At 32.1% G+C, this 15,033-nt stretch overlaps 1 pseudogene; it reads left to right on the top strand.

Annotated features, from left to right (window-relative positions):
- The first annotated feature begins 1,505 nt into the window (after positions 1-1,505).
- On the top strand, positions 1,506-7,777 carry LOC110788856 (protein IMPAIRED IN BABA-INDUCED STERILITY 1-like; annotated as a pseudogene).
- The last annotated feature ends 7,256 nt before the right edge of the window (positions 7,778-15,033 follow it).

The raw sequence follows: 15,033 nt of genomic DNA, 5'->3' as shown, positions 1-15,033 counted from the left end.
CAATATAAAAAAGAACATAAAATTCTAGAAAAAAGAACAAACAATACAACAATTATGAATAATTTTATGATGAATTTTAAAACCAACATGAAAGAACAAACAATACAACAATAAGTTTGATGAATGAATTTAAAAAACAACAAGAAAAAACAAACAATACAACAAGAAAAAACAAACAATACAAAAAGAAAGAATAAAAGATTAATGAAGAGTTTAATTATGAACATTAACCATATGATTATTATAAACAAACAAATAAATAAGAAAGAACAAACAATATAAAAAAGAACATAAAATTCCAGAAGAAAGAACAAAAAATACAACAATTATGAAAATTTGATGATGAATTTATAAAACAACATGAAAGAACAAACAGTACAACAAGAAAGAACAAACAGTACAATAAAAATGAACAAACAGTATAATAAAAAAGAACAAACAGTCGACAAGAATAAACAAACAATATGAGCGCGTTGTTTTTGGGGGGTACAGCCAGAGCTGGCTGTACCCGGGTATAGCAGTTAGCGATATTCATTTTAAGAAGGATTTTACTTGGATAGTTAGATGTTATTTGATGTTCTTTTAAGCAAGCCCATTATAATTTTGATAATACATGGTGATTTTACGTTGGAACATATAGCTTAGAAGTATAAAACTGAGACTTATAATTTCAACAATCGCTTATTTTATTTTTATTGGTTTAATTGGGGGTCATACTTTGGATATTTGGTACTCATGACTACGTAGTTGAATAGCAGTTTCGTAATTGGAGTCCGATAATATATATGTCGTATTATTTATTTACTACTAATATACAATTATCCCCTTTAAGAAAATTCACTCAAAAAAAATCCCTTTAAAAAAATAAGATGAAATTACAAATTGGGAGTTATCTCAAATGCAAAATTTAAAGTTTTTTATTCTCAAAAAGAAAAAAGTGCTCTGTATCTTTTGTTACAAAGTACTTTGATTTATATGGATTTCTAGAAAAATAGATAGAATAGTCTAATTGATAGTATAGAGGTTTCTTTCTATACAATAACATACGCATAATATACGAACTCGAGTTTTTCTATTATTGAACTAACCATTTTATAACTCGGGTTTTCTATGACTGTCTTATGCATTTTAAATATTAAGAACACTTTGTACTCCAACTTTTAAAATGACCTATTTTAACTTTGTATTATAGGTATAATTTAATTTATAAAATACCTATTTGTATACGATAATATAATAAGACAAAGATGTAAAAAAATTGACAAATCCGTGCATCACACGGGCTTCAATACTAGTTAAACAATATTTTGCAAAAATAATTTGTACATGTTTGTGCAAATAAATAAATTACATTCAATATATATATATATATATATATATATATATATATATATATATATATATATATATATATATATATATATATATATATATATATATATATATATCGTGAGAACACTCCCTTACGGTGAGAACACTTCCTTACGGTGAGAACACTTTCTATAATGGCATTTTCGTAATTTTTATAAACAAATACCCTAATTTATGAAATCATCGCCGTCAATTCCTCTCTCTCTCTCTTCAATTCCTCTCTCTCTCCTCAGTTACTCTCTCTCTCTTCAATTACTCTCTCTCTCTTCCCTTTTCGAACGCTACTGCCGCTGATCGCCGCCGCTGATCACCGCCGCTGCTCATCTCTCACCTCTCGTTGCAGCTCGCCGCCGCTCATCTCTCGCGTCTCGCCGCAGCTCGCCAATCGCTACTCGCCAATCGCCACTCGCCGTTGCTGCTCATCTCTCGCCGCTTCTTCTCTCCTCTACGCCGCCGCTTCTTCTCTCCTCACGCCGCTCGCCGCTGCTCGCAGAAATTCGTCACCGATCGCGGTGGTTGTGGTTCGCGAATCGGAGTTCGAACTCTCAGGTTTCTTTGATTCTTCGATTTAGGTTTCTTTGATTCTTCGATTTCGATTTCGATTTTAAATCAATCGATTTCGTTTTTCTGAGATTCTAAATCAATTGATTTCTTTGATTCTAATATCAGTAAATTTATCCGAATTCATGTTCTAAATTAATCCGAAATTTATCCAGTTTCATGTTCTAAATTGATTTCTTTGATTCTAATATCAGTCAATTGATTGTTAGGAGGTTTCAAAATCGAATTTTAATCGGAATTCTCAATCGATTTTTGAAATCTGAATTCAACAATTAAAATCGATTTCAATTGATTTCTCAATTCCAAAAATTAAAATCAAGTTCAATTTGGTGGCTGCGAAATATAAATTTAGAACATGTTTGAATAAACTTAGAACATGCTCGAATAAATTTAGAACATGCTTGAATAAATTTAGAACATGCTTGAATAAATTTAGAACATGATTGAATAATTTTAGAACATGAGCTTACAAATTTAGAACATGGTTGAACAAATTTAGAACATGGTTGAACAAATTTAGAACATCGTTGAATAAATTTAGAACATGATTGAATAAATTTAGAACATGCTTGAATAAATTTAGAACATGCTTGAATAAATTTAGAACATGAGCTTACAAATTTAGAACATGGTTGAACAAATTTAGAACATGGTTGAACAAATTTAGAACATCGTTGAATAAATTTAGAGCATGCTTGAATAAATTTAGAACATGAGCTTACAAATTTAGAACATGGTTGAATAATTTTAGAACATGCTTGAATTAATCTAGAACATGAGGTTAAAAATTTAGAACATGGTTGAATAAAATTAAAACATGCTTGAATAAATTTAGAACATGGCTGAACCAATTTAGAACATTGTTAAATAAATTTAGAACATGGTTGAATAAATTTAGAGCATGAGTTTGAAAATTTAGAACATCGTTGAATAAATTTAGAACATGTTTGAATAAATTTAGAACATGCTTGAATAAATTTAGAACATGCTTAAATAAATTTAGAACATGAGCTTACAAATTTAGAACATGGTTGAATAAAATTAAAACATGCTTGAATAAATTTAGAACATGGCTGAACCAATTTAGAATATGGTTAAATAAGTTTAGAACATGGTTGAATAAATTTAGAACATGAGTTTGAAAATTTAGAACATTGTTGAACAAATATAGAACATAGAGAGTGTAAAAGTGTTCTCAGCATAAGAAGTGTTCTCATATATATTCTCTTACTAATATCTAAAATACAATTGTGAGATCAACTTAGTTTGTATATTAATTTTGTGTTGAAATCCATTTATGAATTAATCTATCTATTACTACGGAGTATATACTAAAAGACACACCATGAATGACACGTGTCACGTCCTGATGAGTCTTTTGTATTTTTTTCTCTGTTTTGCCGAAAAATTTTCACCATATTTTAAAGAATCTCATCATTCTATTTTTTTTATATAGAAAATCATTCCTTATCTAATTGATATCTTTTATCAATTTTTTTATTTGTAATGCATGTTATAAATATCTTTATATTACGGAGTATATTCTTTTCAAAATATATTAATATAGCAACATACATCTTTTGTACTACGTAATATTATTTTTTTACAATTTCATTTCTGAACAATCAATAAAATAATAATTAAACTACTTTATTTTAAATAATACCAAAATATTACGTGTTTCTTCTTTGCGAGAATGTTTGTGGCACATTTTTAACTAGCATTATTAATAACTATAACTATCAATCAATCCATCAATTACTATATACTTAAATACACGCAAAACTCCCTCAAAAAAAGACACGCAAAACAATGCACGTCATCTCCTGGTGCGTTCTGTATATTTTTAATTAAAAATATATGATAAGGATATTTATGTGGAAAGAAAAAAAAATAATCTACATTAGGAAAAAAATTACATAAAAGTCTATTAAGGCTTAAAATTTTGCCATAATTAAGCCTCAATCATCAATAATCAATAACTGTATACTAAAAGACACATTAGAAATGCCACGTGTCATCTCCTGGTGAGTCTTTAGGTTTTTTTTTTTTTTTTAAAAATGTTTTTTAATAAAGCTTATTAAAATGGAGAAAATAATTTGTAATAACTATCAATTCTTATTGTAGAAAGTTAATTGTAGTCCATATCTCTCATATGCATTATATAAATTATTATTTGAAAAAGAAAGTACTCCGTATTGATTAACTTAAATAAGAAATAGTTTTCAAAAAATTTTAACAACATTTTAAAGTTTTTTGTAACACTTATTTCAAAGAATATAAGTTTAGATAAATTTAGTGAACTTAAGGCTTTGTTTTATTTGACTTATTTTGCCTGAACTTATATTATCTCAACTTATTTTATCTGAAAAAAACTTATTTTGACTGAAATAAACTTATTTGTGTGTTAAAATGTCTGAAAAAATTAATTTTTTTTTAATTATTTATTTAGGGAAAATTAAATCATTTGGTGTTGATGAACTCATTTACGAAATATATTTTATTTTATTAACTTTTCTGTAAATGATTATTAAATTATTCAAAGTATTACATAAAAATATTTACGGAGTAGTAATCGTGCGTTGCACGAGTACTAAGCTAGTCTAATTACTAATTACGATGTTGAAATGGAATAGTGAGCAAGGACATATGCTTCACTAGTACATAATTGAGCTTATGTAACACGTGTTGGTAACACTTTTTGAAATGCAAAATCACTAGATATTTAAGTAACACTTTGGTAACAGTTTTTCTAAAATGTAACACTCAAGGTAACACTTTTAACGTAGGTAACATTTTATGGTAACACTTTTAAAATAGGTAACAGTTTTATGGTAACATTAAAAGGGGTTACCTTTTTAAAAAAGAGAATTTAAAAATTTACAATTAAAAAATAAATAAGTAACATTTATGATATCACTAAAATGTGTTACCTTTTTTTTAAAACAAAAATAAAAAATTTACACTTAAAAAAAAAGCGCAAATCCCAAAGTCCCATTTTGATGGAAGTGCCGCCAAGGACAAAATTTCATATTTCGTTTTTATTTTCTAAAATATTTTGAAACCGCCAAACAAAGAAAAAGTCAATCCTAGGTTTAATTGTCTGGAATCTCTCCAAAAAATTTCCTCTTCCAATTCATCAGGAAATCACGAACAAAAATCGCAGAGTATTTTGGAAATCACGAACAAAAATCGAACAAAAATCAGGAAATCACGGTTCCAATCATCGAATTCACACTTCCAATTTCTGGTTTCATCGGATTAGCGCTTTTATTTCGTCGTCTTAATCATCGTTTGAGCTTGTTCTTGATCAGGCTTTATCGAATCCGCGCTTCCAATTTCAGGTATTTTGTTATTTGTTGTGGTTGCAGTTCTTAATTTTTTTGTTTGTTTAATATTTGATTTTCAAGATTTCTATGAATCGTTGCAATACAGATTATATTGTTTAATTTTTTTTTGATTGGATTGTGAACGTTTATTATGCAGTGGTAATTTGTTTGATTTTTTTATTCGGTACTCTGTAAATTTTGGTCTGGTCTTGGTGGTTGAGTGTGAGTGTGTGTTTTGGTTTGGTTATTCCTAAATAATGAACAAGGTGTTACGTTATATGGTGAAAAGTGATACCTACGATTCAATAAAGTGTTACTGTAAATCAAAAGATGATGTAAAAAAGTGATACTAATGGTTAAAAAGTGTTACCTAAGATATTACGAGTAATACTTTTAAAGTGCTACAATAGGAATAGAAAAGTGTTACATAAAATTATTTTTGGTAACACTAGTAAAAGTGTTATCATATGTTATTAAAAGTGTTACCTAATAGAATATGTAGCACGAGCAGATGTATCACCCATAAAGTGTTATCTATTATCTATGGGAACACTTTACCCCCTTTATGTAACAGTTTTTCGGTGTTACCTAAAATTAATTATGTACTAGTGTAGCTTGTCTATTCAAAATTCTCTAATTATAATGTTCTCTAACAAAAAAAATAAAAAAATAATACACTAGTACATAATTAACCTTAAGTAACACCCAAAGAGTGATACATAAAGTGTTAGAAATGTTACTATAGACAATAGGTAACACTTTAGTGGGTGATATATCCGCCCATTTTCCCTAAGGTTAATGTAACACTTTGGGTAACGTATGGTAACACTTTTAAAAGTGTTACTATAGATCGTCTCATTTTTAAAGTGTTACTTTTTATTTCTTATGTAACACTTACTTATCTATAGTAACATTTTTCAATCATATAGTAACACTTTATCCGACATTATGTATCACGTTTGCGAACTAATGTAACACCTTGTTGATTATTATGTATCATTTTTCAATCATCTTTTGACATAAAGTAACACTTCATTTGACATTATGGATTACCTTTTGCAAACTAATGTAACACCTTGTTAATTAATAGGTAACGTTTTTTTTTTTTTTTTTTACTGCTACTGCTACTACTACTGCTACTGCTACTGCTACTGCTACTACTACTAGAAATTAACATGTACGATACACAATAATTTGAATTGATATAATTTTGTAGTTTCTTAAAAAAAAAACATCCACAAACACCAATTTTTTTTGTTTGCTAAACAATCTAATAATGAAAATAAAAAGAAAGTCAACTTTGGTCTTTAGACCACCAAATTTCAAAACCGAAAAAAACAATAACACTCAGTGCACTAGCAAACAGGCAACAACGAACCGTAGCAAGTAGCAAACAGACTTCAGTAACAGCCGACAATAGCAGTAACAGGAGCAGGCAGCAACGGTAACAATAGTGACATCAAAGCTACAACAGCAGTAACAGAAGAAGGCAACATCGGTAACAACAGTGAAAGCAACAGCTACAGCAGCAGTGACAGTAGCAGCTACAGCAGCAATGACAGCTATGTCCTCCTCGGCATCATTGTGATTATAACCATCATCAGGCCCATCAGCTGTACTTTCATTGTCCCATGAATAAATGATCCATCAAAATCATCTGATTGCAGCAACGAGTCAGGAACTTAGGACCTAAAACGAGAGAGAAAATTAAGAAACTGAGCTCAAAACATTCAGAAGAATATGGCAAGAGAAATTATAATTCTACGAAGGTGAGATTCGACAATTATCACCCAGAAAGCGTCCGGTTTATGGCAAGAGAAATCACAATTTTACGAAAGCTTGATCATCCAAATATAATAAAGCTACATGATTTAATAACCTCGAAAGTGTCTTGTAGTATATACCTTGTGTTCGAATACATGGAGCATTATCTTTCTGGTTTGCTCTCTTGCCCTGATATAACCTTCACCGAGCCACATGTCAGTTTTCTTTAACTACTTCCAAGTTCCAGCTAGAGCTAATAAAGTATATATACTCAAATATTGTATTTATAATTATATGCAGATAAGTGCTTTATGTAACAAGTATTTTACGGGCTAAACTATTGCCATGGAAAAGGTGTAATGCATCGAGACATAAAAACCTCAAATATATTGCTAAATAATGATGGAATTTTGAAATTGGCTGATTTTGGGTTGGAAAACTTGTTGAATAATACCAGTCGTGTAGTAACATTATGGTATCGACCTCCTGAATTGTTACTCGGGTCTACTAATTATGGATCGTATGTAGACATGTGTAGTGCGGGTTGTGCTTTTGCAGAACTTCTCGTTGGGAAGCCTATTCTTAAGGGTAAAACCGAGGTTGAGCAATTGCATAAAATCTTCAAACTTTCAGGGTCACCACCAGAAGAATATTGGAATAAATCTAAGTTGCCTCATGCCTCTAGGTTTAAACCTCAAACTCCTTAACAAAGTTCACTCCGTGAGAGATTAAAAACATTTCAAACAGTATGAATTACATAACTACTTAAATCTGGAAAACCATAACAGGCAAGAAAAAAAAAATCAAGACCAACAAGCAGAAAATGAAATAACCAGATGCGATTTTTACCTTTGCACTAGTTCCTTGTGAAGTAATTGTCGGCTGACTTTTCCATAAAATCGACCAATATATATATATAGGGTTGTCATCATCAATATACACAATAGTATCACGCCAAACGTGCTCGATACAACCTCCAAGTCCCAATGCTGAAATAGGATGTATTGATACACATTCAAACTTGATAGGGAACATACCTTACCAGGAACAACATTGGCTAGCATAACTAAATTAAATTTGGGAAATACCAGACAACCGGTTTCGTGAAAACAAAAACGAAGACAGTCATGTTACATTATTTTACTAATATCACATTATCAGATGACCAATATGTATTAGCCGATGGAAAAAACAGAACAAATCTCTACTTCAATGAAACAATATCAAGAATTTCTTTACAATGCAATATAGATGGAAGTAGTACCTCTGAATTTCGTAGTTATTCGTGAAAGTAAGACCAAGACCAACAAGGCCAACTTTTAATCCAAGTTTAGTCGATTCTGACGCCAAAGTTAGACCAGCTGGACCACAACCAATAACCATCATATCCAGCAGTTCACTGATATTTGACGCAGCTGCAAATAAATGAACCAAAGATATTCACAAAACGCGACTGTAGTATCTCGAAACTACATCCAACCGCAGATAACAAAGATACCACATCTATGTCCGAATTTCAACATTCAAACAATGCTAATCCAATTAAAACTACATCTACCTCACCAACAACATCAAAGCAACAACAACACCTCAACCTAGCCTGCAAACAAGAACTAGCAGACCTAGACAAGCTGGAATTACAGTTGAAACTACTTGAGATCCAACATCTATGACCCCAATGTCCTCCAGTACAAGAAGAAAAAACAATATATAAATCTCAATTAAGACACTTCGGAACTCAAACATTTATGAAATTCATGGTTTACCATTGCCACAAAGATTAGGGACCGCTCCAGCAATCATACAAAAGGTTTGGGTATCCTCTGCATTAGTAGCAGTTACATTAGTACCATCTTCTGATAGTAAACTGACACCTCCTTGGGCCATAATCAGTTCTTTGTTGGTTTCTGAAGTGACAAGAAAAGAGCAACTTAATAGCATAAAGAGGAAAAGATAGTGGAAGAATGCCAGAAAAAGAGTAAGTTAAATTGTTACTTGTTAGACATATCTAGAAAGTAATCGCAGGAGAACTAAACTTGCAGCTATGAGCAACATCTTAACAGGATTGCAGAATCCATCAACTGAAACAAGTTAACCGTACACCAAATATAAAAAAAATAAGTCCAGGTATATCAAAAAAGAAATAAAATAAAGGACAGCTTGCTTGGATAGGCGTACTCTATTCTTCCTCTTGTACATTAAAATAGAGGACGGTTTTCTTAGATAACCATCCTTTATTTCCCCCTTTTTTTCAAAAAATAAAACATATACTCCCTCCGTCCCAAAATAGTTGTTACACTCTCCTGGGCACACAGTTTAATGCGATAAGTAGTAGTGTGGTTATCAATTGTTATTTTATTGAAAAAGTAGATGTGATAAGAGTTAGTGGGGTATTTTTTTAATTGAATGAGAGAGGGTGTGGGGACAAAAAATAATTTAGTGGGAAGAGAGAGACAATATAATAATTGTAGGGTCATTCCTAATTTAGAAGTGTAACAACTAATCTGGGACGGACGAAAAAGGAAAGTGTAACAACTAATCTGGGACGGAGGGAGTATTATTTATTGGATAAATAAACATTAAATATATAAATCAAGAAATAACGTTTGTACAAGCTGCAACCTTCAGAATGATACTAATTCAGTTCCCTTCAGAAAAAAAGGTATTTATACTTAAACGTACTAAACTAACCTATAATAACGTATTGCAACATTTTACTCTCATACCCTTTATACCTGCAACATATATTCCATACCCTTTAACTTCTAAAATAGTAAAACTTACCTACTTCTCACCCAATAAACCATGAGCTTAAAACCAGACTAGTGCTTGGCTGCTTGCCATAGTAAAAAAGCTTCTTTCAAACATCAACTTCACAGAAAATGTTGCCCGAACATCAGCTTCAAAACAATTGGTCGCTCTACTTATTCTCAACTGCAAACCAACAACACAATTTTCAATAGCAAACCAACAGAACCATGAAAACAAAGGTAGTATATCACTTAAACAGTAAATAGTTAAGTTTCACATAATCTCACCATGAAAATTTCTGGTATGTTCTCCAGTTTTCCTGAAACAAAAAAGTACTTCATATAAAAGTTTGCAAACATCTTACCTCGTGAACTGAGGGAACTAAGTTCTCTTTGGATGTAAGAGAAAACTCAATAATGAGCGATTACAACCGTGTTAGACATAATATTCATCAAAGATGTTTTCCAACACAGGTGTAAGAGAGGTAATGAAATTATCTAAACTCTTGGACTAAATAAAGCAATCATAAAAAATTGGTTAAACAAAAATTATACAGATACAAACTAAACCCAAGGAAGCCATGTTGTTTGGCCTGCAACAAGGTGCAAAAGAACAATCCAACTATAAGCATCAAGAGATTATATGTGAGAATAACCCCAAATACAAACTTTCATAAAAAGTTAGAAATGTATGACAGTATGGGGAATCGAGGACAGTGTAGATGTGACCTTACACTAGAATTTACATATTCCGATGTGTTAATAGTCTGGATTCTAGACCTGAATAAGAAGAAATGCTCGTGTGAAGAGTTCAACCATGCCTTACTCCCTTAGGTTTTCTTTTTCCCCCTTTTCTCTCTCTTACTCAATGCGGGCCTGCTTGTGAAGAGTATCAACTATGCCCTACACTACCATCTTTGATAAAAATTGGAACAAAATGTGAATGGTGAACAGGTAATTAATTAGAGAAATCCTTTCTATAAAGAGAGGAAGTTTTTGTGTGAGGTAGTCTCTCTCTCCATCCCAAAGATAAAGAAAGAAGGAGATAAAAGTAACTGTCGTACAACTGCTAGGTCTCAATTTCTGAAAGGATTACTATGAATGGATTTTCTAGTGCATCTATACTTAGTTTTATTGTTTTATCTCTTATGTCTTATTACTCTTAAAGATGTTGACTTTGAATAACAATGCCTGCATGATCATACTACGGATAACACTTGTAATTCGATGTTACCCTTCTGCAAGAGAAATAGAGTCTTTAGTAAAGAGAGAATTTCCATCTGAGAACCAAAAAAACTATGCACAATAGATAATCTCAATGTCGATCACCATAGAAGCTTGTTAAAAAATCAAGAGACTTACTTGCGACAAATCATCTTCTCTTGGTTGAATTTCCTAGCCATGACCGTCAGAGAAAGCTCAATGGAAGAAAAATGTGAAGGAAATAATGCCCTTGGTCCAAGTATGCATTCAATGATAAGTCTAATAAATGCGGTTCAGTATTAATTAATTATGCAAGTTAATAATTCAGTGAGGTCAAGTGAACTGTATGCCTAGCTAGAGGCCGCTTCAGTTCAAGTGGAATTAATAATATTAATCCACAACTTACTCTTGACTGAACCCATAGGGTCACACAAATAGTACGTGAACGGATCAAGTATTTAAGTGAATTAAATACTCCATTTATGGATATTCGGAATCGACGGATCTCGGTTCCAGTGGGAGCTGAAATCGTCAAAAGGCAAATTATGAATACTCCGGAAACGATGATATCGCCGGAAACGGAAATATGGATCGTATCGGAAATATAAATATTATCCAAGTCGTAGATGTTGCCGGAAACGGAAATATGGTACGTATCGGAAAATATTATCGGAAATAGAAATATTGCCGGAATCGGAAATATTGCCGGAAACGGAAATATTACCGGAATCGGAAATATTGTCGAAATCGGAAATAAATTCCGGAATCGGAAATATTAAATATTCGTTCGAATCGGAAATAAATTCCGGAATCGGAAATATTAAATATTGTTCGAATCGGAAATGAATTCCGGAATCGGAAAACAAAACGGAAGCGCGACGTACGAAACGATCGATGGACGAGCTTGCAAGACGCAAGGCCCATCACGAAGCCAGGCCCAGGGCGCAGCAAGCCCGCGCGCGCGAGGAGCAAATTGGCCGAGCAGCAGTAGCGCCCAATTGGCTGCGTGCAGCTGCCAGCGCCTATGGGCCAGCGAACAACAAGCCAGCGCCATGGGCTTGCGAGAAGCAAGCTGCGGGCTGCACGGCAGCGTGGGCTCAAGGGCCACGCGTTGCCTTGGCCGGCTAGGTTACTTCCTTGTGAAGTAATCTCGTTTTCCTAATTCTACTCAAATTGGATATTTTGTTAAATCTGAAACACTTAGGTGTTTGATTAAACATTAAATTCTAATGATATAATTTAACTAGAATCCTAATGGATTTAGTTATTGGAATCCTAGTAGAATTATAATTTCGTTATTTCCACCCTATAAATATGTGGTTCATAATCACAATTTATAATGCAATTTAATAAGTATTCACATACATTAAGTTCAAGAGAGAATTTAATAATTTGCCTAAATTAATAATAAAGCTTTCCGAGTAACATAAAACCTTAGATAATATTCTAGTTAATTGAATCTAAGGCGGATCCGAACGTGTTGTGGACTATCTACGGAGGGGCGACATTTGGAGTCCTAAACTTGTTCTTGTTCGGTTCGGGAGCAGCTAGGGAAGGCACGCATTACATTGTATGTATCCTAATTATGCTAATTGACTATGTGGCAATTAATTTGGATTACTGGCTTTATGGTTTTTCCGCATGAAATATATTGTTTATATTTGTCATAACCTAACAGTGGTATCACGAGACTCTAATTAATTCCATAATCAATTATAGTTAACATGGTTAAATTTTATAAATTTGCAATGAATTAAAGGGGTGATTAATTTCGTGTATGTAATTAATTGCAAATTCGTGCGATTATTTGATTATATGTTCGCAGGATTTTTCGGCAGTTTTTGTCAATAATGGTCGGAATTTTATAATTTTATAGTGAATTTCGCATGTAAACGACGTTTTAAAATTTTGACAAAAATCATAGATTTGATGCCGAACCCAGAATTCCCAAATTCAAAGCCTAACTATGACTTTTCGGAGGTTTTAGTTTTTCGAACGCAAAATTTATAATTTTTATGATGTTAAATTAAATATTTGCAAGCCTTGTATGTAAATCTTGAATCTATGATTGACCTACTGTATATGTTTAACAATTTTAAAGTCTAATCTTGTTAATTATACAACCTAATTTGTAATTGTAATTAATTTGTTGAAATTCGAATAATTTAGAATTTGTTTTGATTTTCATAATTAATTAGCAATTTAATTAGGATCCTATAATTAAAAACCACCATAAAAATTTTTAAAATTGAAAAGTTTAAAAATTTTATGACCTAGATTTGAATCCCTAAAAAAAATACATATAATCGGAAATTAATTTGAATAATAAATTTTCGATTTCTCGCCTAAATTTATGAAATTAATATGGTTTATTAATTTGTCGATAAATTTAATTATAAAAGTTTCGATTTTATGTAAGTCGTTCACAAATCTTGCACGCACGAAGCAATGGAAGCCAAGTGTTACCCTTAAGGGGTGTTGCAATGGTGCGGGCATGCGACGACGAGCAAGGGAGCTCGTCGCCCATGCGGTACTAGGCAACGAGCAAGACACGAGCACGCGCGCGGGGCTACGTTCCTGTGCGGTGTGTGTTGTGTGCATGTGAGCGAGAGGCGAGACGAAGGCAACGAAGAACACAGGCCAGGCCACGACAGCGAGTGCTGGTTCGCTCCAGCGAGCACTGGCCCATCCCAGCGAGCGTTGATTGCTGCATGTTGTGCGTGGACTGCTCGACGCTTATGCTACGACCATTGACAGTAGCAGGCCATGGGCGCTGCACTCATGCACGCGTCCCATGGGCGCTGCTACTACGAGGCTTTGACGAGGCATGGGCGCATGCCTATGCCTTTGTCTTAGCCCGTTTGTTCGTTTTAATTTTTCGGTTGAAAACGATTTTAATTAAATTTAAATTCGTAATTTAATTTTTTCTCGAAATTTAATTTTGATTAATTTAATTATTATAAATTATTTTATAGTAATTATTTTACTAAAATTAAAACCTTGATAAAATTTAAATTAATTAATTTTAATCAACTGAAAATAAAATAAAGGGATTTAAATAATATTTTATTTGAGCTTTAAATTTTAATTAAATTTGTAAGTTTCCGGTTGGACTAGGAAATACAATTTTATGTTTAAAATTTGCAAAGCATGTAAATTTCTTGGTTTTATTGGGAGCATTTTAGTCATTAAACTCTTGATTAGGTCTACATTCCTTTAAGGTTAAAACAACTCGATTAGAACTAATAAGGATGGAATAATTTGTAGATTATTGGAACCCTTGATTAGTTGTTGCAAATGTTTATGTGATGCATAATATGTTCTACTAACTTGCTATGTGGACCATTCATTGATAAATGAATGGGTGAATGGTATATTGTAAATGTACTGTTTTGCAGGATATGGAAACTGACTAGTATGGCCCAAATAGGATAGAAAACACGGTATGCGTACCATTAATTTGAATGTAAAATTGGTCTAATGCACCAAAGTTTTTATTTTAAATATGGTCTGCGTACCATCAAATAGTTGTAATTAGTTTCAATTATAATTTTAACATTTAACAAAAGCTACTCAATTGTCACCCCTACAGCTAACCGCTACCTTAAAACACTTATAAATATTACAAGTAGCTCTTGACTAGGTCAAAACGCTACTCACTCTCTCAAACTCTACCGCCGCCGAACACGCCAATAATTGCATATCCAATTATAAAAAGGTAAATTTGCCAAAACATATCTTTTATATGTCAAATTTGCTAAAAACATACATTTTATATGTTTGACTTAGCGAGAAACAACATTTTATAAAAAAAACAATTGCAAGTTTAGACCTTAAAACAAATCTTGGCGAGAAACAACATTTGTAACATTTTATTGTGAATATGATTTTATTGTGTAAACATAATTTCAATGTTCACATGAAAAAAAAAGGACCTGAATTTATTATTTTGTTTGATGGGCTCTTTTAACCTATTGTTTATCCCGACCTTCCTCTTGTTCCTTTACCATTTTCTTTTTGCTAGTCCTACCAATCATTTTCCTATAAGTAGGAGG

The sequence above is a fragment of the Spinacia oleracea genome, chromosome 6 (genome assembly GCF_020520425.1).
Source record: "Spinacia oleracea cultivar Varoflay chromosome 6, BTI_SOV_V1, whole genome shotgun sequence".
NCBI lineage: Eukaryota > Viridiplantae > Streptophyta > Magnoliopsida > Caryophyllales > Amaranthaceae > Spinacia > Spinacia oleracea.
This window is presented reverse-complemented; position numbering and strand designations above follow the sequence as displayed.